This window comes from Hyperolius riggenbachi, chromosome 2 (assembly GCF_040937935.1).
Source record: "Hyperolius riggenbachi isolate aHypRig1 chromosome 2, aHypRig1.pri, whole genome shotgun sequence".
Lineage (NCBI taxonomy): Eukaryota > Metazoa > Chordata > Amphibia > Anura > Hyperoliidae > Hyperolius > Hyperolius riggenbachi.
In genome coordinates this window covers 35951289-35974193 of record NC_090647.1, presented here as the reverse complement: position 1 = coordinate 35974193, position 22905 = coordinate 35951289, and the positions used below count along the sequence as shown (strand labels likewise).

The window sequence follows — 22905 nt, the reverse complement described above, 5'->3', positions numbered from 1 at the left end:
TACTTCTGACAGTTACAGTAAAACTATTGACTGACTGTTACAACTTACGTAACGGTTTTAGAACTTTACAGATGTTTATTATTTTGATCTTTCAGATTCAATTTACTACATAAAAGCTTTGCATTTTGTTAAACTATTTTACTGAGTAATCTGTGTTTCCTCCCCTTGATGATTATCATATCCTATTATTAGAAAAATAACGAAATAACCAAGTGCATAATTACTAATTGATTATATCTGTTTTCTTAGAGTTGGTATTTTTGCATTTCATGTTAATATTACTAGAAGGTCATTTTCCAGCATGATTGTTTTTTATGTTTTTTTGGGGGCATATATTAAATTAGTAGCTCACCATTGGTAGGTTCCCTCCAATCATTTTTCTCTTCATGTTAATAGCTTAGATTTGAATACTATATAGCTATACATATATGAAATTGAACACAGGGATGTCAGGAGCTCACAATATCCTTATTGCTGCTCACATTTGTTTTGCTGTTGATGTAAATCAAACCACAACCAGTAAGATTTTTGAAAAGAGCCAAGGTGTGAAGAAACGCGGAAAAGCCGCCACATGGACGCAAGAGGAGGCGGCTGTTTCCGCAGCTGGCATACGCATAGGCCTGCTTCTCTCGGTAAGGCGGGATGCGGAGGAAACGCCGCACGCTCAGACAGCGTGGCGGCGGATTCCGCACCCCATATAGCTACAACATTACAACACATGACTGGTGTGGCTGGGACTGATAGTCCACACTGGTTTAGGACGCGTGCGCGCACAGAAAGGCAGGGCCTTTATGGCAGTCAGAGGAGGGTCAGCTGACCAGGCCGGTCAGCTGACAATTGCAACAACTTTCATTGGTCCAGCACTTAAGGGAGGTGCTGGAGAGCACTGGTGTATATATACTGGGTGCTGGGCATTCCTCTGGTGTCTGGCGGTGTGATCACTACGTGGTAGCACTCAGGCCTTGTCTGTATCTGTGTTCTAGCATAGTTTCCAAAGGTGTTGACGACCACGGACCTCACACCTTAGCGCTAGGAATATTGAACTGTATTATTTGTTATGACCTTCTGCCTGCCTGACTATCCTCCTGAACTCTGATTCTGTACCTTGCTATTTCTGATATCCTGTTGCCAAACTCTGCTCGTTCCTGGACTCTGTATATGCATTCTGATTCTGTACCTCGCTATTCTGATACTCCGTTGCCAAACCCTGCCTGTTTACTGGATTCCGTATCTGTCTCCTGAATCTGTACCGTATCTGTCTGTGTGTTAACGACCTGGATTGCCCGACCTCGAGAACTGGCCTTACTGTTAGAGGCAGTTCCCAGACCTGTTAGTGACACCCTCTCCCTGGTGTCACTCACACTCTGTCCTTCCTACTCTCAGCCTAGCTCCTCCCCCGGGAGAGTCTAGGCCTACGGAAGGAACTACTACTGTGTTATACTCAAAATATTACTGTTGTACTTAACACTCACTTGCTATCTTAGGTGTCCAGAGGTTAGTAGATATATCTGATTATCGGTGATACTGCAGATCATCATTAATCGGGTATATTCTGCATTCTCGGTGATACTGCAGATCACCGGTAATCAGACCCTCTCTGTGTTACACCGATCGTTACACAAGGGAATTGTATATTCTACCATGGTGAATTATCGTGGTAAGTTCTTCTGATCTGAAACTGTATATTGTTATTTATATAAGCCAAATTGTTATTTTGGTAATTTATGCAGGTGTTTTTTTTTCTTTTTATATGTCTACCTCCCCGGTCCTATAATCTTTACTTTTTGGATGTATGTCCAGTTGCTTAAGGAAAAACGTTAACCAGCTCACTAGGCTGTCAATCTGTGCCAGGTATGTGGTCATAACAAGCATCAGGCGCCCGATGCTTGTTATGACCACATACCCGGGACAGATTGTTGGCCTGATGAAGTGAGATATTTGGGTTCATGAAACACGTTGCCTTGTTCTTAACAAATTCCTTTTGTCCTGTACCGTAAGTGGTGTCATCTGTGAGGAAAGCTACCTCATTTATTGATTTTAAAGGATCACCACGCGAAAAAAGTAGACAGTTAAAATCTGACAGAACCAACAGGTTTTGGGCCAGTCCATCTCCTCATGGGGGATTCTCAGGGTTTTCTTTGTTTTCAACAGCATTTCCTGAACAGCAGATGCAAAATCTAACTGACAAAATAGTGTGCAAGTGAGTAGGGAGGCTGGCTGGTATCTTACTATTTTGGCAGTTAAGCTGCTGTTTGTGATCTTTGTGTAAGTCCATGCCAGAAAGTGCTCTTGAAAAGCTTGAAAAAACCTTTGAGAATCTGCTCTGAGGAGATGAACTAGTATAAAACCTGACTGAAGGAGCTTCGGAGAAGTAAGATTAATAATATCCCCTATTAGTGACAGTTATAGTACATAGGGAACAAGTCATTTACAGTGCATTTTCCCTTGTGACAAAGGGGTTAATGCCCTAACTGCCAGTAATGTTAATAGAGACAGTTGGGCGGCGGTCCATAAGACGCCCCTCGCCCCTGCACCAGGTTTAGTATTTTTTCACCATTTTTTTCCCCTCTAAACCTAGATGCATCTTATAGTCCGGTACATCCTATAGGCCAAAATACAGTACATGGGGTGACTGTAACACTGGCATGGCAATTACTACATTTTATTGACCCAGCCAGTAAAGTGTATGAGGTGCAGGCCGAAAACCTTCTTTCCCAAGGTAAGTTTTTTTTTCCTTTGTTTTACTCTCAGGTCTCTTTCACACTGGAGGCTTAAACGTATACTGTAGAGGGGTAGGGGTAAAAAGATTTGAACTTACCCGGGGCTTCTAATGGTCCCCTGTAGACATCCTTTGCCCATGCAGCCACTCACCGATGCTCTAGCCTCCCCTCCGGTTCACTTCTGGAATTTTCAACATTAAAGTCGGAAAACCACTGCACCTGCATGGCCATGCCCTCACTCCCGCTGACCTCACCAGGAGTGTACGGGGCAGGCCCAGTACAGTCTGTGCCTGTGCAGTTTGCTCCTGGTGACTTCAGCCGGAGCGAGGTCACGGGCGCGCAGACGCAGTAGTTTTCCCGACTTTACAGTCGTAAATTCCAGAAGTGGGGCCGGAGCATCGGTGAGTGGCTGCGTGGGCACAGGACATCTGCGGGGGATCATTAGAAGCCCCGGGTAAGTTCAACTTTTTTTACCCCGACCCCCCTACAGTAGTCCTTTAAGATGCTGTTCTCATGCACAGCTGGGCGCTTGGTAGCACTTCAAAGTGTGGCAGCGGCCGTGCTCAGATGCAAATTTTTTACCGCTGGGCAACACCACTATGTGCCACGCATAGAGTTACAAATGCCACCATTTGCCTGCATTAAATTGCAAGCGCACAGTTCAGCCTCCCTTGTGAAAGGGGCCTTACAGTTGAACCAGTCCTTTTGGTTTTTATTCTCATTTTTTTCTTTTGTTCATTATCTCTTGCAGTTTCTATTCTACACCCATTACTCATGAGTCATGACAAACATCTCGGGCATCCTGCAGAATAATACCCAGGAAGCCAACTTTGTAATCAATATTTTAATGCGAAGGATTCTCCTCGGTATCACATTGGCAAGTTTCATAATTTACCTTTACATCATGGCGGCTATGCTGAGCATCTACTTTACCAGTGCTGTTGCCCGTCAGGAAGTCCGTTATATCCTGTTTGCCCACATGCTCATTTCTGACTTGGTGTTTCTCCCATTGAGCCTCTTTTTGTTCTTTGCTTCTTTTTATTCCACCACCTACCCAGCCTCCTTTTGTTACATTATTGTCTTTGTGACCTCTTCTGCAATGAAGATCGCTCCTTATAACCTAGCCCTCATGTCCTTGGAACGCTATATTGCCATTTGCTTCCCGTTAAGGCATGAAGAGTTCTGCACCTTACAAAGAGCACAACTTGCCTTTGCAATCATGTGGTTCATAGCGATATTGCCGTACTTTAGTGATGCCGTAATTCTGATCTTGTCGACTGATAAATTGTTCTTCTCTCGGAATGTTTTCTGTGGTAGAACTTCATTTATTGTCACTTCTGTACAAAACACCATTAGAATTGTTGCCCACGCCACAACTTTTTCCATGGTGGGACTGATAATCATCTTCACGTACACCAAGATTATGTTGGTGGCCTTCAGGGTTGATTTGAGGAAGTCTTCTGCAGCCAAAGCTGGCACCACCGTCATGCTCCACGCCATTCAGCTCCTGCTGTGCATGATGGCCTATAGTTACACCATCTTTGACATACTGCTGAGAGATTATGTTGCCGTGCTGCCCACCATCAACTTCTGTTTCTTCATGTGTTTGCCGAGGTTCATCAGCCCCATTATATATGGCGTAAGGGATGAGCTCTTCCGCAAACGGATTAAAAATGTTCTTATTTGTAGGGGTAAAAAACACAATGTAAAATAAGCTGTCAGTGAGTGAATTATTAATAAACAGGAATAAAATAGTTTAGTACTAGCTGCCCACATGTAAAGAAGCTTGTTATGGATATGAAAAGAAGATGATGATACGATGGGATGGAGGAAAGGGAAGAAGCAAAAAAAAAAAGGCAGAAAGAAAAGGAGACGGAAGAAAGTAAAAAGAAAGGGCGGAAGGATGCAAGGATGGAGGTGTAAAGGGAAAAGAAGGAATGGAGGCTTTGGGGGTGTGGGAGGAAACTGGAGTGCCCCATAGATCTACAGGCGAACATGGAGGAAACACAGAAATGCAATGAAAATAGATACTTGGCTGGTAACCGAAATGGAGGCTGTAATTTTGTGAGACAGGAGTTCTAGCCACCATGGTCACCATGCATGGAGATGGCTTAATATGATTGTGGGAATATTGTTTTGTAGAATTCAACGATGAATAAATAGGCACCTCAACGACATATAGTAGGATGTAAGGCATTATTTAGGACTAGCCGACCTGCGGCGTAGCATACGCCGCATACGAGGGTAGAGGGCAGGAAGAGGGTATTGGGCACAGTGGCGGGGAGGGGGGTTGGACCCCCCCTCAACTGGGTCCCCCATGTGTGCTCTACCTCCAGCTTAAGCTCAGCAGGACCCCTCCCCCTCGGCCCTCCATGTGCACTCCCCCTCCAGCTTAAGCACAGTAGCAGCCACCACTATTAGTAAGAGGCAGCGGGAGGGGATGACTCACCTCTTCCGTGTTCCAGCGTGCGTTCCACTGTCGTCACTTCCTGCAATGCCGCACACTGTATTGGTGTAATTTGCCTTTTTAAAACAGAAGGAAATCTGCTATAATTCAGCTATAAGTGAACATTTGTGGTTACCCACAATGCACTGCTACTAAATATGAAAATTTCCCCTTTCCCCCCTTGGTAAGCCAAGCAAGCATCCAGAGCCACTGGTGTATAGCAAGCATATAGCTTTAAATTTTACACAGTCATATCAAACCCACATGTAGACAGCCAGTTTCAGACTTTTGGTCCTCATCAGTACATGGCAGGGATTGATATGGCTGTATGAGATAGGGCTTGGACCAGTACAACAGAGTAACCAAGCAGCTCAGGGTGACCCAAACTACTAAGAATGTATAGGAGGATAAAAGAGACCAAAAAGCCCTCCTACTAAAAAAAAGCAAAGCTTGGTGTAATTTTCCTTCTTAAAACAGAAGCAAATCTGCAATAATTCAGCTATAAGTGAACATTTGTGGCTACCCACAATGCACTACTACTGAATATGCAAATTACCCCTCTTTGCCCTTGGTTTGATATGACACTACTTCTTCTTCTTGCTTGGACCAGCCCCTTCTTCTTGCTTGGACCGGCCCTGGGGGCAGGGCGCTACTTCTTCTTCTTGCTTTAAGGTTGAGGCACTTACTCTATTATATATATAGATACCCAATTTGGTGTTTATTATCCTAGTTTCAGCATCAGGAACATTTCCTAAATGTATATATTGCTCTGAATTGGTATGCAGCAGCAGGTATTGTTTCTGCTTACTTCCAAACACAAAACAAACAAACATTCTGCAGTGGTGCAGCTACCAGCAGTAAAGATGTTGTTAGTTGTTGTCCTGTTTCTCCTATATAGATTCCTCTTGAGTGGCATTTCATGCAGAGTATCATGTATACAACATTCAATGACTCACAAGAAAATTGGTCTGTCATTTTATGATATTTTTGTGAGTTTGGTATTTGCATTTGGCTTGTGCATGAGATATAAGGGCAGGTCTCACACCTTCTGTTATTACAGGGTAATTAGGGATTCCTGCAGAGATACAGTCATATGAAAAATTTGGGAACCCCTCTCAGCCTGCATGATAATTTACTCTGCTGTCAATGAAAAAGATAACAGTTATGTCTTTAATTTCCTAGTAGCATCTGTGTGCTGTGGTGTTGTTTTTTTCCAAACAAAGGTTTTTAGTGAAGCAATATTCCGTTGTAAAATTTAATCAAATGTCGAAAACTCGCAGTGCAACAATTTGGGTACCCTTGTAATTTTGCTGATTTGAATGCATGTAACTTTGTCAATACTGATTACATGGTCACCAAAAGGTTTGGATTAGTTGGTTAAGCCTTAAACTTTATAGACAGGTATTTCCAATCATGAGAAAAGCTATGTAAAGTAGCCAATTGCAAGTTGAACTTCTCTTTGATTCCCCTCTGAAGAGTGACAGCTTGGGATCCTTAAAGTGGCCATACACTGGTCGATTTGCCATCAGATCGACCAACAGATCGAATCTGATCAGAGAGGGATCGTATGGCTGCCTTTACTGCACACAGATTATGAATCGATTTCAGCCTGAAACCGATCACAATCTGTGAAGCTGCCACTGCCGCCGCCCACCCCCCCCCCCCCCCTGCATACATTAACTGATCCGGCTGGTGCGAGTCCCCTGGTCTCTGCTGTCTTCTTCTTTGCTGGGTTCCGGACCGGCAGGCTTCACTTCACGTTCGGGGAAGTTTAAACAGTAGAGGGCGCTCTACTGTTTAAACTTTCTGCCGGGACAGGAAGTTCAGTGAAGCCTGCCGGACTTGGAGCCCAGCGGAGAAGAAGACACCGGGACTCGCGCCGGCGGAGCAGGTAATGTATTGCCGCTGTATTGCGTCGGTCGTCAGGCATTCGAATGCCGCTATTGACTCACTCCCAACCCGCCGGTGATCAAGAAAAATCTTCCGCACGGACGGATCAATGGGAGTCGACGGGAACGATTGATTTCCGATGGAAATCGATCGTTCTATCAGCGTTTGTGCAACGATTTCACAGCAGATTCGATCACAGTGACTGAATCTGCTGTATATCGGAGGGAAAATCGTTTGGTGTATGGGCCCGTTTATAGCAACTCTCCAAAGATCTGAAAACAAAAGTTGTGCAGTACCATCGTTTAAAGCAGCAGGGTCATCCATACTATGCCAGAAAAAAAAAAAAAAACATACTGTAGGTAGATAACTACTTGTTCTACTTACATAACATATGTATTGTACTGTTCACATTTGGTTTCAGTGAATTTATATAGAAAATAAAGAGAATTCTGTTTGGCAGTTTCCATTTTTTATTCCCTCTGACTGAAGCTAATTCTGATGTCATTTCCTCCCTTACTTTTTTTTCTCCTCAAATCTGCTCTGTCAAAGCTGCTTGCTCTGTAAACATGTGAGCACAAGCATGGATCAGGTTTTAGCAGCTTCACAATGAACTGCCCTCAGCCAATCAGTGAGGAGCAGGAGTGTGGGAGGGGTGATGATGACAAGCTTCCTTCTCCTCTGCGATGTACCAAAGAGTGCCAGGCTGACAGATGAGGTTTATTACAGCAGAAACATTTCTGAATAGATTGGAGTGCTTGCAATGCAGGGTCAGGGTGCAGGCTGCATATGAAACACAGATCAGTGGGTAAATGGAATTTGAATTCGCGCATGCGCAGTACTGTCACGCCGGTCGCCGTGATGACGCGAGGCGGCCAGCGTGGTGACGACAGACGTGACGTTTCAGGAAGAAGGAGCCCGACACTCGGGCCCAGTTTCGCCGGGAGCCGCCGGGGAGCCATTTCAGACCAGGCCCTGGGTGAAGAGCCAGATGGACATCGTGGGACCTCCCGACCTACACTGGGCTGCAGAAAGTCCCAGGTAAATACCGATTTAGTTTTTACTTTGAGCTCGGAGTCCCTTTAAACTCAGGTCTGGCAGGTCATAAAAATTAGGAGCAGCATATGTGCAGAATTGTGAGAATGGTTACAAACAGCCACTTCCAAACTGGATACGGTTTTAATTGAAGTTGCACAAAACAAAAATAGAAAAAATTCCATGTCTTTGGTGATTTCTATAAAAAAGCTTGAGCTGATCTCTGGGCCTTTACTATCAGAAAGGAACCACTGATCACAAGCTTCCGGGAAGGCTATGAACCTCTCTTTCACTTTGTCTTAAGGTGGCCACACACGATACAATAAAATGATCTGATTTTACGGCAATTCGATAAAAACAATCGGATCTCCCGAAAAAAATCGAAAGCATTTTTTTCATTTGACTGAAAAATCCGATCGGATTTCTCGTTTTTTTCGATTTTTAGCTATCCGGAATGCCAGATATTTTTCTTCAATTTCTCTAAAGATTGTATGGTGTGTGTCAATTTATTAATATACATCCAAGCAATTTTCTCAGAGTTACCAATCATTTTTATCATAATTGGGTAAAAAATTGAACATAGGTGTGTGGTACATTGGTCATATTTTTGAAATGTTACAATCAGTCAGAAAAAATTGATTGCAATTTTTAAATTGAACAGATATTTAAAAAATTGTATGGTGTATGGCCACCTTTAGTGTTTTCCCCCCAAATCTGCCAGAGCACCCTCGCTCTGCTCTGTGCGCCACTAGTCTGTTCTACTGAAGACCAGGCTAGTGGCGCACAGAGCAGAACGAGAGTGTCCCTTGCGGCTGCAAGAATGGCGGTAAGTCTCTGCCCACTGTTAGCTGCCAAGATTTAAAAATACCGGAGGGGAGAGCAAGGAGGAGGGCCTTAAGAATCTGTATTGTTAAAATCACACAAAAGTAAACATACCAGTGCGTTAGGGGACATCTCCTATTACCCTCTGTCACAATTTCGCCGCTCCCCGCCGCATTAAAAGTAGTCAAAAACAGTTTTAAAAAGTTTGTTTGTAAACAAACAAAATGGCCACCAAAACAGGAAGTAGGTTGATGTACAGTATGTCCACACATAGAAAATACATCCATACACAAGCAGGCTGTATACACCCTTCCTTTTGAACCTCAAGAGATTATTTGTGAGTTTCTTTCCCCCTGCAGCTCACTGAAGAGTTACAAGCTGATCGTTTGTTTACTCTTGCAGACAGCTCTGCCCGGTTGTCTGTAATTCTGCAGTATGTGACTCATCAGTATGTGAACAGAGGATTTATCCAGCTTGTAAAAGATAAGAGAGCAGAGAAAAGCTGGCTAATGTAACTAACACACACACACAGGGGAGTGTGCATAGAGGGGGCATGCATAGCAGATCACACTGAAGAGTTGGCAGCCTTTCAGACACAGGACAAGTCCGACAGGGGAAAGATAAGCTGATTTATTACAGAGATGGTGATAGTATAAAGTGCTGCAGTAAGCCAGACAGGGGCATAGCAATAGGGGGTGCAGAGGTAGCGACCGCATCGGGCCCTTGGTCAAGAGGGGCCCCGAAGGTCCCTCCCTCAACCACAGTATTCGCTCTCTATTGGTCCTGTGCTCATACTAATCACTTCTATAGATGCTTTGAATAGTGGTAATCATTAACACACTGTTCCCCATCCCCTTCTTGCACCTCTGACACTGTAGTTGCCATTGGCAGGTTTTGGTGCGTCGTATCAATTGTCATGTAAAGAGTGCTTGGGGGGCCCCATGTAAAACTTGCATCGGGGCCCAAAGCTCCTTAGCTACGCCACTGAAGCCAGAGCACATTATAATAGGTTTAGGAACCTGTAGGATGGTAGAAAACACAATGACATTTTTGTTACAGAGTCCCTTTAAGGTGAGGACACAAGCTGTGCACACCACCCTTTTACTGCGCTCCTCCCCTCCTGCTTAGGGTGCTCTGGCAGGCCCACCCTGACCATGGGCCCTCGGTCCATGCCCAAGTGCCCGAGTGGTCAGTCCGCTCCTGTTCTGCCCTTTAGGGTTTAAAACCTGACTTTGCGTCAACTCTGTATTTTTGGTGGACTTTTGGCATGGATCCCCCTCTGGCATGCCACAGTCCAGGTGTTAGACCCCTTGAAACGACTTTTCCATCACTTTTGTGGCCAGAAACTTTGTAGGTGTTTGTAGGTTTTAAAATTTGCCTGTCCATCGAAGTCTATGGCGGTTCGCCAGGTTCGCCTGTTCGTGAACATTTTCAGAAGTTTGCGTTCGCTATTCACGAACGAAAAATTCTATGTTCGTGACATCTCTAGGAAATACATTCTCTTGTCTTGTCAGCCTGATTTCATTTTTTATAGATAGATTACAGTTGTAGATAATGTTACATAATTAATGGCAACAAAACATCTGTCACTCTCTAACCTTTCATATCACCTTTCATATCTTTAACCTCCCCAGCGTTCAATTACCACAGGATTTCTGTGCAAACAGTGATAAAATGTATTTTTAAAACTTTTTTTTTCCTGTAACTTGCCAAAATGTGTCAAGCAAGGGTCTAGTATACAGTGCAGGAGAGTATTGATGTGTATGCATGTTTATACTGTTCACGGCATGTTTTTTTGAACGGACATTTCTGTCCATACCGCTGGGGAGGTTAAACACTCCCTCAAAACTCACTTTTTCCATCAAGCATAAACTCTAAATTTAGGGCAGTTCCCTTTGACCTCTGGCCATGTTGTACTCATACTAGTTAACCTAAAAACACACTGCCTCTAGGTATTATTATTATTATATACTTGTAATGAATAGCGGAGATGCCGCCGCGCGGTCTGGCGGCGGGGCGGCTATCTCCGCGTTCAGACCAGCGGTTTCCGCACAGCAGCATGCGTCTGGTTTGCCTGGGCCTTCTAGTGCACACAGATGGAGAGCTACGCGAGCGCCAGAAGACAGGACCTTTATGCCAGCAGAAGGGGAATCAGCTGATCAGGACGATCAGCTGATTCCAGCGGAACTCCTGATTGGCTGAAGGGCTGGGGGCGGCGCTGAGGAGTGCTGTAGTATATATAGATCTTGCTGGTCAGTTGCTAGTTGTCTGCCGTTGTGAATACTTACGTGTGAGCACTCAGACCTCAGTCAGATCCTTCAGTGTGTTAGAACCAGGTGGACCTGGGAATTCACACTTAGCCAGATTACGCTCTTGTTATTTACTGTGTTATACTTTAGACCGGTTCCAGGGTGTTGAGACCAAGGACCTCACACCCAAGCTTAGGATTACTGTGTCATTGCTGTGTTATACCTTAGACCAGTTCCAGGATGTTGAGACCAAGGACCTCACACCCAAGCTTAGGATTACTGTGTCATTGCTGTGTTATACCTTAGACCAGTTCCGGGGTGTTGAGACCAAGGACCTCACACCCAAGCTTAGGATTACTGTGTCATTGCTGTGTTATACTTTAGACCAGTTCCAGGGTGTTGAGACCAAGGACCTCACACCCAAGCATAGGATACTGTGTTATTCCTTAGACTAGTTCCTGGGTGTCGAGACCAAGGACCTCACACCCCAGACTAGGATTGTGCTTTATATCTTTTATGACCATTTGCTCTGTTGACCTCTCTCTTGCTTTCTGATTCGGTACCTCTGTCTATCTGCCTACCAGTTGCCAACCTTGCCTGTACCTGGTTACCGAATCAGCCTTCTATCTCTGTACCTTATCTGCTTGTGTGTTACCGACCTGGCCTGCCCGACCCTTCTGGCTGTCACTCATCCCTCGAGTGTTCAGTCTGTCTGTACTACCCGTGACACTATTCCACCAAGTGTCAGTTAGCTGCAAGGACCTCTTGCTCCTCAGAGAGTCCTTCCTGCAGTGCAGCCAGTGGCCTCTATCCCATAGGAGTCCCCTGGCTGCAGTACAGTCTGATTACCAGTTTACCAGGGAATCACTGGCTGCCAGATTATCTCTATCCCCTCTGTTAAGGAGATAGTCCCTGCACAGCCGAGGGCCACCTGCTCCTCAGGTGGTCTCTGGCCAAACTTATCTGTGTCTCCCACCCCACAGGAGATAGCCTACAGTTGCACCAAACACTTACACTTCATTAGGTGTCCAGAGGTTAGTCATACTTGTATTATTGGTGATTCTGCAGATTATCCATAATCAGGTACACATCTGTATTGTTGATGATTCTGCAGATCATCAATGATCAGATTCTCTCTGTGTGCTGACACAGATCGTTACAATACTACACCACCTATTGTTTCCCCCGTATTGCTTTAGAGTGTAAGCTCACAAGTGCAGAGCTTTCTCACCCTTTTGTGTCTTAAAATATGTTACATATCTTATTGATGTTACTTTTGTCACTGTAACTACCGATTCTGTATTTTGTACCAACACTGTATTTTGCATATTGGTGTACACCATTGTCTGTATTATTTTGTACCCCAAGTTTGTTTCTTATTTTGTACAGCGCCATGGAATATCTTGGCATTTCATAATAATATTAATAATAATTATTATTATTATGTGCATCACCACTGTGTTATCACTGTGAGGTACAGGTTGCTAAGAAGTGACATATCTGCAATTAGAAGCTCTCTGTAGGCTACAAGGTGACGGTTTAGTTTCTCCTTTGGGATTTCGTGACTTTACATTTACTAAAATTGCAGAACCATAGGTTAGATCATGATGTGGGCTGACAGCTGAATCCATGAAGGGTTAATATTTACACAGGTTCCCGTCCCCATTGGCACATTATAAATGTACTTATACTGTCCGTTATCAACAAGTAAACACTGGGTTTGTATTACCGAGCTGCTCCCTGTCCCTGTTACAATTATCTGCAAATATTAACCATAAGTCCTGGAGGGGAAACAAGATACATGAAACTGTCTCCAGGTAAATTTGGCACAAGGAAAGCTGATGTTACAGTTTTGGTAAAATGCTCTTACCAATACTTTAGTAAGTCAGTTTTTTTTTACGCTTGTCCCAATAATATTGCCTAATAAAATCCTTTTTTCTCACATCTAACCTATCTCTACCTAACATAATTCCCTTCCTGACACCTACTCTAACGCACTACTCTATTCGCTTAACAAATTTTACTGGGGCTTCTTCCAGCACCCCATAGTCTTTAAAGGACCCTTGGTGTCCTCTGAGTCCTGAGTCCCAGTGTATAATCATTCGTAATTACGCATGAATGTACGTGTAATTTACACGTAATTCTGTGCTGACTTTAGCGGTGAATTGCAAAGCCCCCATACTTGCTATTGCTACCAAAATTTGTACATATGTTAAGGAGAATAGTAGATACAAGTCAAAAAAGATTTTTTCAAAAAGATCTTGTAGTTTTTGAGAAAATCAATTTTGAAAAATGCAAAGAAAAATGTTAAAAAATGTTTTAAATTCAGAAAATTGACAGTTTACAACCATTTTTTTTTGTATTTTTAAAACTGATTTTCTCAAAAACTAGTCTTTTTCAACAATTCTTTTTTTTTTTTTTACAGGTACAGAATTAAGCATAAATTGCGCGTAAAATGCGCAATTACAAATGCTTACAATTACATAAGAAATTAATTACGCTTTTCCCTGAAATTTCGCATTACGATGTGTAAATGCGACTTACGATGCGTAATTACGCATAGGCAAAATTTCTGCTCATCACTACTGAGTCCCCTCTGTTGTTCCGCTGTAAAGTCTATCACCTGGTTGGGTTGCAGAGTATGGAGCATGCGCTTTCCTGGCCGAGATCTTCCTCCATAGCACTCCTGTCACCAGGGCATTCTGCGCATGCACAGTTACAAATCTTTACTAACTGAACTTGCCTAGAACGTGATTCAGGAGGCACATGACCGGGACAGCACATTTGGTTGACAGCGTAACAACAGAGGGAACCTCAAAGACTACGGGGGCTGGTTGAAGCCACGGGTAAATAAAGCTCAACTTTTCCTCCTGTCTCAGGTGCACTTTATTAACATTCTAAATGCAGCAGTTCAAAACTAACCTTCCCGTACCTTCCTCCCTAGCACTAGCCCACCTAATATTGGCACCTAACCCTAACAGACAGTCTTAACCAAAACAGTAAAAAAGGGCGCATGCGGCTAGTGGACCAATTGGGCTCCACCAAAAGCACCAATACAAAATATCAGGAATCGGACGCCGGAGTGGACATTTGTTAATAGCGTGCGCCGATACGGTGCCCCATATATAGCGGGCACTGTACCGGTGCATGCTATTTACAAATAGCATGCATTCTGTTTTCATTGGCCGTAGATGCAATGCAATCATCGCATTGCACCATAGCTAGTGGTGGGGAGTGTTTTGTCGATAGATAGGTAGTGTGTGCGTGGGTGAGAGGTTTACGTTTTGTAATTAGGGAGGTAGTGCTTGCGGGGGGGGGGGGGGGGGGGAATGTTAGGTTGGGGGGTTTGGAGAGTTTAGATTTAGAGGCATTAGGGAGACAGTGTGTGTGTGTGTGTGTGTGTGTGTGTTTATGGGGGGGGGGGGGATGGGGATGTTAATGGTCAGGCATTAGGTAGGTAGTGTTTGTGGTTAGTTTAAGGCATTAGGCATGTAGTGTTTGTGTGTGTGTGTGGGGGGGGGGGAGGGTCAGGTAGGGTTAGGTTTGGGCATAGTAAAATATAGGTATTTAATATTGAAATTTTACGTTTTTATCGTAAAATATCTGTTATTAATATCACCCTTTAGTGGCCGCCCAAACTTCCAGGCACATTGTTCCTGCATCAATAGGCTGTTTCCAATTTGCTTTCTGACATCTGAATCCTCATTGCTGTGTATTGGCAATGCAGGAATTTTCCAGCAGTCTCCAGGTTTGCACTTGGGCCTAAATCAGCAAGGAAGCACCCAGCAAAGCATAGCCCACAGCAAAGCAAAGCCCTCAGCCCGGCACCCAGCAAAGCAAAGCCCTCAGCCCAGCACCCAGCAAAGCAAAGCCCTCAGCCCAGCACCCAGCAAAGCAAATCCCTCAGCCCAGCACCCAGCCACCCAGCAAAGCAAAGCTCTCAGCCCAGCACCCAGCAAAGCAAAGCCCTCAGCCCGGCACCCAGCAAAGCAAAGCCCTCAGCCCAGCACCCAGCCACCCAGCAAAGCAAAGCCCTCAGCCCAGCACCCAGCAAAGCAAAGCCCTCAGCTCAGCACCCAGCAAAGCAAAGCTCTCAGCCCAGCACCCAGCAAATCACCCAGCAAATCTCCTAGCAAAGCAAAGCTCCCAGCAAATTGCCAAGCAAAGTAAAGCCCCCAGCAAAGCCCTTTGCCCGGCAGCCAGCAAATCACTCAACAACCCCCCCCCCCCCAAAAAAAAAGCCCTCAGCCCAGCACCCAGCAAATCACCTAGCAAAGCTCCCAGCAAAGCGCCCAGCAAAGCCCCCCGCATTCAACAAATCACTAAACAAAGCAACAGTGCTGCTCATCCAATATTCGGGTATCCAAACTACCCAGATAATCAGAACTTTTTTCACTATCCGAACTGTGAATAGGAATTCGGGGAGAGAGAGAGAGAGAGAGAGAGAGAGAGAGAGAGAGAGAGAGAGAGAGAGAGAGAGAAGAGAGAGAGAGAGAGAGAGAGAGAGAGAGAGAGATAGAGATAGAGAGAGAGAGAGAGAGAGAGAGAGAGAGAGAGAGAGAGAGAGAGAGAAGAGAGAGAGAGAGAGAGAGAGAGAGAGAGAGAGAGAGAGAGAGAGAGAGAGAGAGAGAGAGAGAGAGAGAGAGAGAGAGAGAGAGAGAGAGAGAGAGAGAGAGAGAGAGAGAGAGAGAGAGAGAGAGAGAGAGACCAAAAAGTTCGGATTTGGATATCCGATTCGGATCTGGATATCTGGGTATACGGATCCGAATTCAATTCGGATTGTGAAGAGTGGTATCCGAGCAGCACTGCAAAGCAAAGCCCTCAGCCCAGAACCCAGCAAATCACCAGTCAAACCCCACATCAAAGCAAAACCCCCAGCCAAGCCCTCAGCCCACCACCCAGCAAGCAAAATGTAACCGTTTTTAAACAATATAAAGGCATACTGCATTAGAGGTGGACAAGCCCCTGAGTATGGTGGTACGGTATATGGCCTACACTTATGGCTCTAGGCTTTGCATACGACACTCACCCCAGGCCCCGCATACTCTAAGGCTGTCTTTGTAAGGGAGTCCCAACTATTTCTTCACTCCCTCCAATATAGGGCTCCATGCTTCAGATCGGGTGTTTTTGTGGCTACACTTGTTATGGGTGTGAATATTTTGATGGCCACACTTTTTTTTATTACCATGGCAAGATACAGTACAAGACTGTAAAGGTCACCGAGGGGACACAAGAGAAGTGGTGTGAGCATTAGGTGGCCCTAATACCTTGTGGTTACTCCCCTGCCTGAGACCCTAATAACTACCCCTGATACTCCCCTTCTGTTATCCTCAGTGGCTAGAGTCAGGCCCAGTTTGACCTCACTGGAACCTATACACAGATGTCCTGGCACCCTAGGCTTCTCCCTCCATGAACCTACAAACCCCACCAAATTCCCATACTTCCCTTGGCCATAAGCATCTACAGGTGCCCCGTAGTATTAGGTAGCCAGAAGTGCCCTCAGTATTGAGTAGCTACCGGTGTCCCCAAGTATTATGTAGCTAGAGGAACCTCAGTATTAAGCAGCTAGAGGTACCCTGGACTGAAGGTAGATCTGGTCAGTGGAATGCAGAGAGCAGGGTGAGTAACCTCTCATTTGCACTCTCCTCAGGACTCTTCATAGGGAAGTAGGGAGGTGCTCAAGGAGGGGAGTGAGCTGCCTTTCCATCATCCGGCACCCGTGGGCACATGCCTACATTGCCTTATGGCAAATCCGACCCAGAGTAAAGGGCTTCTAGGCCAAAGCCCCACACATGTAACCTGTCTACCAGCATTTCACCTGTCATACACAGATACAAGTTACCTTTGACTGTTAATTAATTATGAGCAAGCACAATATTTTGGTCTGATTTATTTCACTGGTTTCTCCTTAAAGAGAATCTGTACTCTAAAATTTTTACAGCAAAAAGCATACTATTCTATTCATTATGTTCTCCTGGGCCCCTCTGTGCTGTTTCTGCCACTCTCTGCTGCAAACCTGGCTTGTAATTGCCAGTTTTAGGCAGTGATTACAAACAAACTAACCAGCTTGTGATAGGCTCACATAAGCAGAGTGTGTGAGTCATACAGAGCCTGCAGGGGGCCTGGAAGGGGTGTGTATAGCTTCTACCAATCACAAGCAGCCCTGCACATTCCATACATTCCAGCCTTAGCCCGACTGTGCCGACATAAGAAAACAGATTAGATTATATAACAGAGATAACACAGCCACTGTGCAATTAGGAAAGGCTGCAGTAAGCCAGAGCACATTAGAACAGGCAAAGGAACTTATAGGATAGAAGAACTAAGGCTGAACATTTTGTTACAGAGTCTCTTTAAAGGATGCAGAAGCAAAATAAAATAAAATTAGATTTACTTACCTGGGGCTCCCTTCAGCCCCTAGAAGCCTATATGTCCCCTGCCACAGCTCTACTCTCTCCCACTGTCTCGGGGTCCCTTCTGTACCAGCCACAGATCTAGCCAGGTATGCATGCGTAAGGGCGTGGCTGAGCCGCTCGCAGTCTTGCTATCATTGCCAGGAGCGCAGTTTGGCAGGCGCAGTTCATGGCCGCACGCTTGAGCATGCACAGAAGCTAGGCCGGCGGCCGTTAAAGAGACACTGCCCCTCGCAGTCTTGAAGTCCATCTGGCAACGGTCATTAATCAAGAGTAGACATCATAATTTTCACACCCATAACAAGTGTAGCCACACACAATATTGCTCATGTAGCCTTTATTGCAGGAGGAGGTTCAGCGGCTTCCCAAGACAGACTGATTGACCAATTGCATGGAAGTGCAGAGCCTAATTATAAGCAGGTTACGCAACTTCAAAACAGATGCAACACAATGTAGGATGTTGGCTTCCAAAACAGTTTGCGCGCAGTGTTTCGTACTAGACTCTTCCACCGCGTTGAGGTATCCTTTATTAAAAATGCTTTGCTACTACTAATCAGCAAATGATGGCAAACATTGCCTGGGTCATACCACGCCACACAGGGGTTGCTGAGAAGTTGTTTACATAGTGCTTGTGTGATTGCAGTCAGTGGAGTAACTAAGGAGCTTGGGGCTCCAGTGCAAGTTTTTTACATGGGGCCCTCAAGCACTCTATTGATATGGAGCCCCAAAACCTACTAAGGCTACCTGCAGGGTCCAAGAGGTGTAATCAGAGTAAAGAAACCAAGGAAAGTTTGTTAAAGATTACCACTATGCAGTGCACATATAGGGCTTGATTCATAAAGCGGTGCTAACTTAGCACGTCTAAACGAGCTTTTCGCGCATAAACCTTTACGCGCGTACTGCACAGAGCACAGGGTGCTTCGCGTGAAGTGCCCATTAAAGCCTATGGGACTTAGCGCGCGTAAAACTTTGCGTGCATAAAACTTTGCGCGCGCAAAGTTAGCGCGTGATCTGATTGAGAAATCCGGTGCTAACCTACTTAGCACCCTGGTTAGCGCGTCTAAAGACTTTAGACGTGCTAAGTAGGTTAGCACCGCATTGTGAATCAAGCCCATAGAGTGTAACAAACGTTGGAGAGGCAGCCGCGGTGAACAGCGTTACCACCGCAGCTGCCTCCAGCTCCCTGTCTAGCAATGTATCCGTGCCTCAGGCGTCTAGCACGCCGAGGACGGGTCTGTCAGTTGCACTGCACATAGGGTTGCTTTGTCGCGTGCGCGCGCGCACAGACAGGACCTTTATGCGGGGAGGAGGCGCGTCAGCTGACCGGCCGGTCAGCTGACGTCAGAGGCAGAGGCGGGACAAGGTCCTCCAGCACCCAAGGCTGAGACACCAAAGTGCGCCCCTCCATCCCTCCCACCCCAGCCGTCACACACTGATTGCTATTAGACTAAGAGGCGCCACAGGGCCCACAACCTCCCCAACACCTTAATATCTAGTTATCTGGCTTGCAGTCACTGCCATGTATCCCCTTTTCTTATTTATTTCTGCTTCAAACACAATTAGGAATGAAAGCTGAATGAATTCTCTGCCCCCTCCTACACTGCGCCCTGAGGCTGGAGCCTCTCCAGCCTATGCCTCGGCCCGGCCCTGGTCAGAGGTGACGCTCGCCACTCCTCATTGGTTGATAGGAGGGGGCGTGCCAGAGGGGTCTCCTCTGCTTCATAAGCCTAGCTAAATCACTCGCAACTTGTCTGCTGTTGCGAATACTTGGTGTTAGCGCTCAGACCCTTAGATAGTTCCGGGGTGCTTTGATCCGGGAGGAAACCGGGGATTTCACACAAGATATGAAGCAGAATTCACTAATGTTTTTTGTCCTAAGTCGGCGGACAAACTTCCCCCACACAGAAGTTTTGACTGCCCCATTGAGTTAAGGCCTGGTTGTATGCCCCCTAGAGGTCATTTGTATAACCTGTCCGCTACTGAAAAAGTCGATATGCAGGACTACATTAAAGAAAACCTTGCCAAAGGTTTTATCCGTTATTCTAAGTCTCCGGCCGGAGCAGGGTTCTTTTTTGTTCAAAAAAAGGACGGTCGGCTTGCCCCTGCATAGATTATTGAGAACTGAATAAAATTACCATAACGAATCGTTACCCACTCCCGTTAATTGACGACTTGTTCTCCCAGGTTACTGATGCATGTGTCTTTTCTAAACTCGATCTAAGAGGGGCATACAACCTGGTACGCATAAGGGAGGGTGACAAATGGAAGACGGCATTCAACACACCTGACGGCCACTACGAGTACCTTGTTATGCCCTTCGGGTTGTGTAACGCTCCTGCCGTCTTCCAGGAGTTGGTCAATGAGATTTTCCGAGAGGTCCTGGGACGATTGGTATATCTGGACGATATACTGATTTTCTTACCCAGTCTAGCTAAACACAGGGAGTATGTGAAGTTTGTCCTGAAAAAACTGAGACAGAATTCTTTATATTCAAAAATTGAGAAATGTCTTTTTCAGGTGTCAGAAGTTCCTTTCTTGGGGTATATCATTTCAACCTCAGGACTCTCCATGGACCCCAAAAAAGTAGCTGCCATTTTGGAGTGGCCACAGCCCATGGGGCTGAAGGCACTCCAAAGATTTCTTGGCTTTGCCAATTATTACAGAAAATGTATCAAGGGATTTTCTTCTGTAGTGTCACCTCTCACTAATCTCACCAAAAAAGGAGCTGACACTTATAATTGGTCACCCGAAGCACACTCTGCTTTTTCATCTCTGAAGAACTTGTTTTGCTCCGCCCCTATTTTGCGACATGTCGATGTCACTTGTCCCTTTATAGTTAAGGTGGATGCATCAGAGATTGGGGTCGGGGCTGTACTTCTGTGTGCTTTCTTCTCACGTAAATTCTCTCCTGGGGAGAGAAATTACGATATCGGTAACCGAGAGCTGTTAGCCATTAAACTCGCATTTGAGGAATGGCGTCATTGGCTCGAGGGGGCAGAACATATGATTACAGTCTATACTGACCACAAAAACTTGGAATATATTAAAGGGGCCAAGAGGCTTAGTCCTCGACAGGCCTGCTGGTCATTATTCTTTTCGAGATTTAGCTTTCTCATTACGCATAAACCAGGGAGTAAAAATGTCAAGCAGATGCCCTGTCTAGATGTTTTGAGCCCGAGACAGTACAGCCACCAACGCCCGAGAACATTCTGCCCGAAAAAAAGTTGTCATGGCAGCCACCGAGACCTGGGAGGATCGGTCGCTTACTTTGGGGCCCTTACTTTGGGGCCCCGAGGGGAAACCTGACGGGGTTCTATTTGTACCACTTCATTTGCGGCTGCAAATTTTACAATTGTTTCATGCACATAAAAATGCAGGGCATCCTGGGGTGGCCAGAATGCAGGATTTACTGTCTAGGTGTGTGTGGTGGCCATCACTGGTCCTAGATTGTAGGGAGTTTGTCAGAAACTGTACAGTTTGTGCCAGGAATAAGCCATCCAGACAGGCTCCTGTGGGCACCCTTCAGTCTTTGCCAGTACCTGGGGAACCATGGACCCATTTGTCCATGGACTTTGTGGGCGAACTCCCCAGGTCCGAGGGGAAAACAGTCATATGGGTGGTAGTCGACAGGTTCAGCAAAATGGCTCACTTTATTTCACTGGACGGACTCCCCTCTGCCCAGGAACTGGCGGATCTCTTCATTCAACACATTTTCCACTTACATGGCATTCCAGAAAATGTGGTGTCAGATAGGGGAGTCCAGTTTGTGTCCAAATTCTGGAGAGCCTTTTGTCATCATCTTGGAATGAACCTGTCATTTTCCTCTGGCTACCACCCACAGACCAATGGGCAAACTGAGAGGGTTAATCAGTCTTTAGAGCAGTTCCTTAGATGCTATGTTGCTGACGCGCAGTTAGAATGGGCAAAGTTCTTGCCATTCGCAGAATTTGCGCATAACAACCTGAAAAGTTCCTCTTCAGGCTTTTCTCCCTTTCAGGTGGTGACAGGGAGATCTCCCAAATTCTCTCCATTGCCAGTGGTGTCTTCTCCTTTCCCTGCTTTGAAAGAGTGGCAGGGATCTTTTAAGGAGATTTGGACCATGGTCAAAAGGAACCTGAAAAAGGCCTTCCAGACCCAGAAGAAGCAGGCTGATAGAAAGCGATCTGTAGAGTGGGACTTTGTACCCGGAGACATGGTGTGGGTTTCTACCCGACATCTGGCGCTGAAACAGCCATCAGCAAAATTGAGTCCCAGATTTATAGGCCCATACCCTGTGTCCAAAAAGATTAATAATGTCACTTATGTAATTTCACTACCACCCAGTATGAGAGGTGTTAAGTCATTCCTTGTGTCTTTGTTGAAGCCGGCTGTGCATGTGGATTCCTCGTCCCCCCCCCCCCCCCGAGATGATTGATGGGGAACTTAAGTATGAGTTTGAGCGGATTTTGGATTCTCGGCGGGTGCGTAACTCGGTACAGTACCTTGTTAATTGGAAGGGGTATGGGCCTGAGGAGAGATTTTGGGTCCGGGTCATCGCATGCATGCTGAGGAACTTAGGAAAAAGTTTCATGAGTTGCATCCTGAGAAGCCATGCAGGACGTGTACGGAGTCCACGCCTCAAGGGGGGGTACTGTAACAAACGTTGGAGAGGCAGTCGCGGTGAACAGCGTTACCACCGCAGCTGCCTCCAGCTCCCTGTCTAGCAATGTATCCATGCCTCAGGCGTCTAGCATGCCGAGGACGGGTCTGTCAGTTGCACAAAGGATTGCTTTGTCGCGTGCGCCCGCGCACAGACAGGACCTTTATGCGGCCGGTTGGCTGACGTCAGAGGAGACGCTCGCCGCTCCTCATTGGTTGATAGGAAGGAGCGTGCCAGAGGGGTCTCCTATGCTTCATAAGCCTAGCTAAATCATTCACAACTTGTCTGCTGTTGCGAATACTTGGTGTTAGCGCTCAGACCCATAGATAGTTCCAGTGTGCTTTGATCCGGGAGGAAACCGGGGATTTCACACAAGATAGGAATTGTTTGATAGCCTTAAAGATTATACATTACTGTGTTATTATTTGTGCATGACTCTGGCTCGTTCTGACTACTCTTCTGCTCAGTGATTCTGTACCTCTGCCCATCTGATCTTGCTGCCGACTCTGCCTGTTTATACCTTCCTGTCTCTGCCTTCCGATTTTGTACTGCATCTGTCTGTCTGTTGCCGAACCCGAACTGTCTGACCACTCTACTCTCACCAGAGGGCCCTTGACTCTGGTGAGGGTCGATGTACTGTTAGTACCCACCAGCTCCTCTGGTGAGGTATTGCTAAACCTATCAGTACTACTGT

General features: G+C 45.8%; 1 protein-coding gene across 1 annotated transcript in view; it reads left to right on the top strand.

The window, feature by feature from the left end:
* Positions 1 to 22905, top strand: part of LOC137544771 (odorant receptor 131-2-like) — a 177038-nt gene that overhangs the window by 147796 nt on the left and 6337 nt on the right. The gene's annotated exons all lie outside the window — the stretch shown is intronic.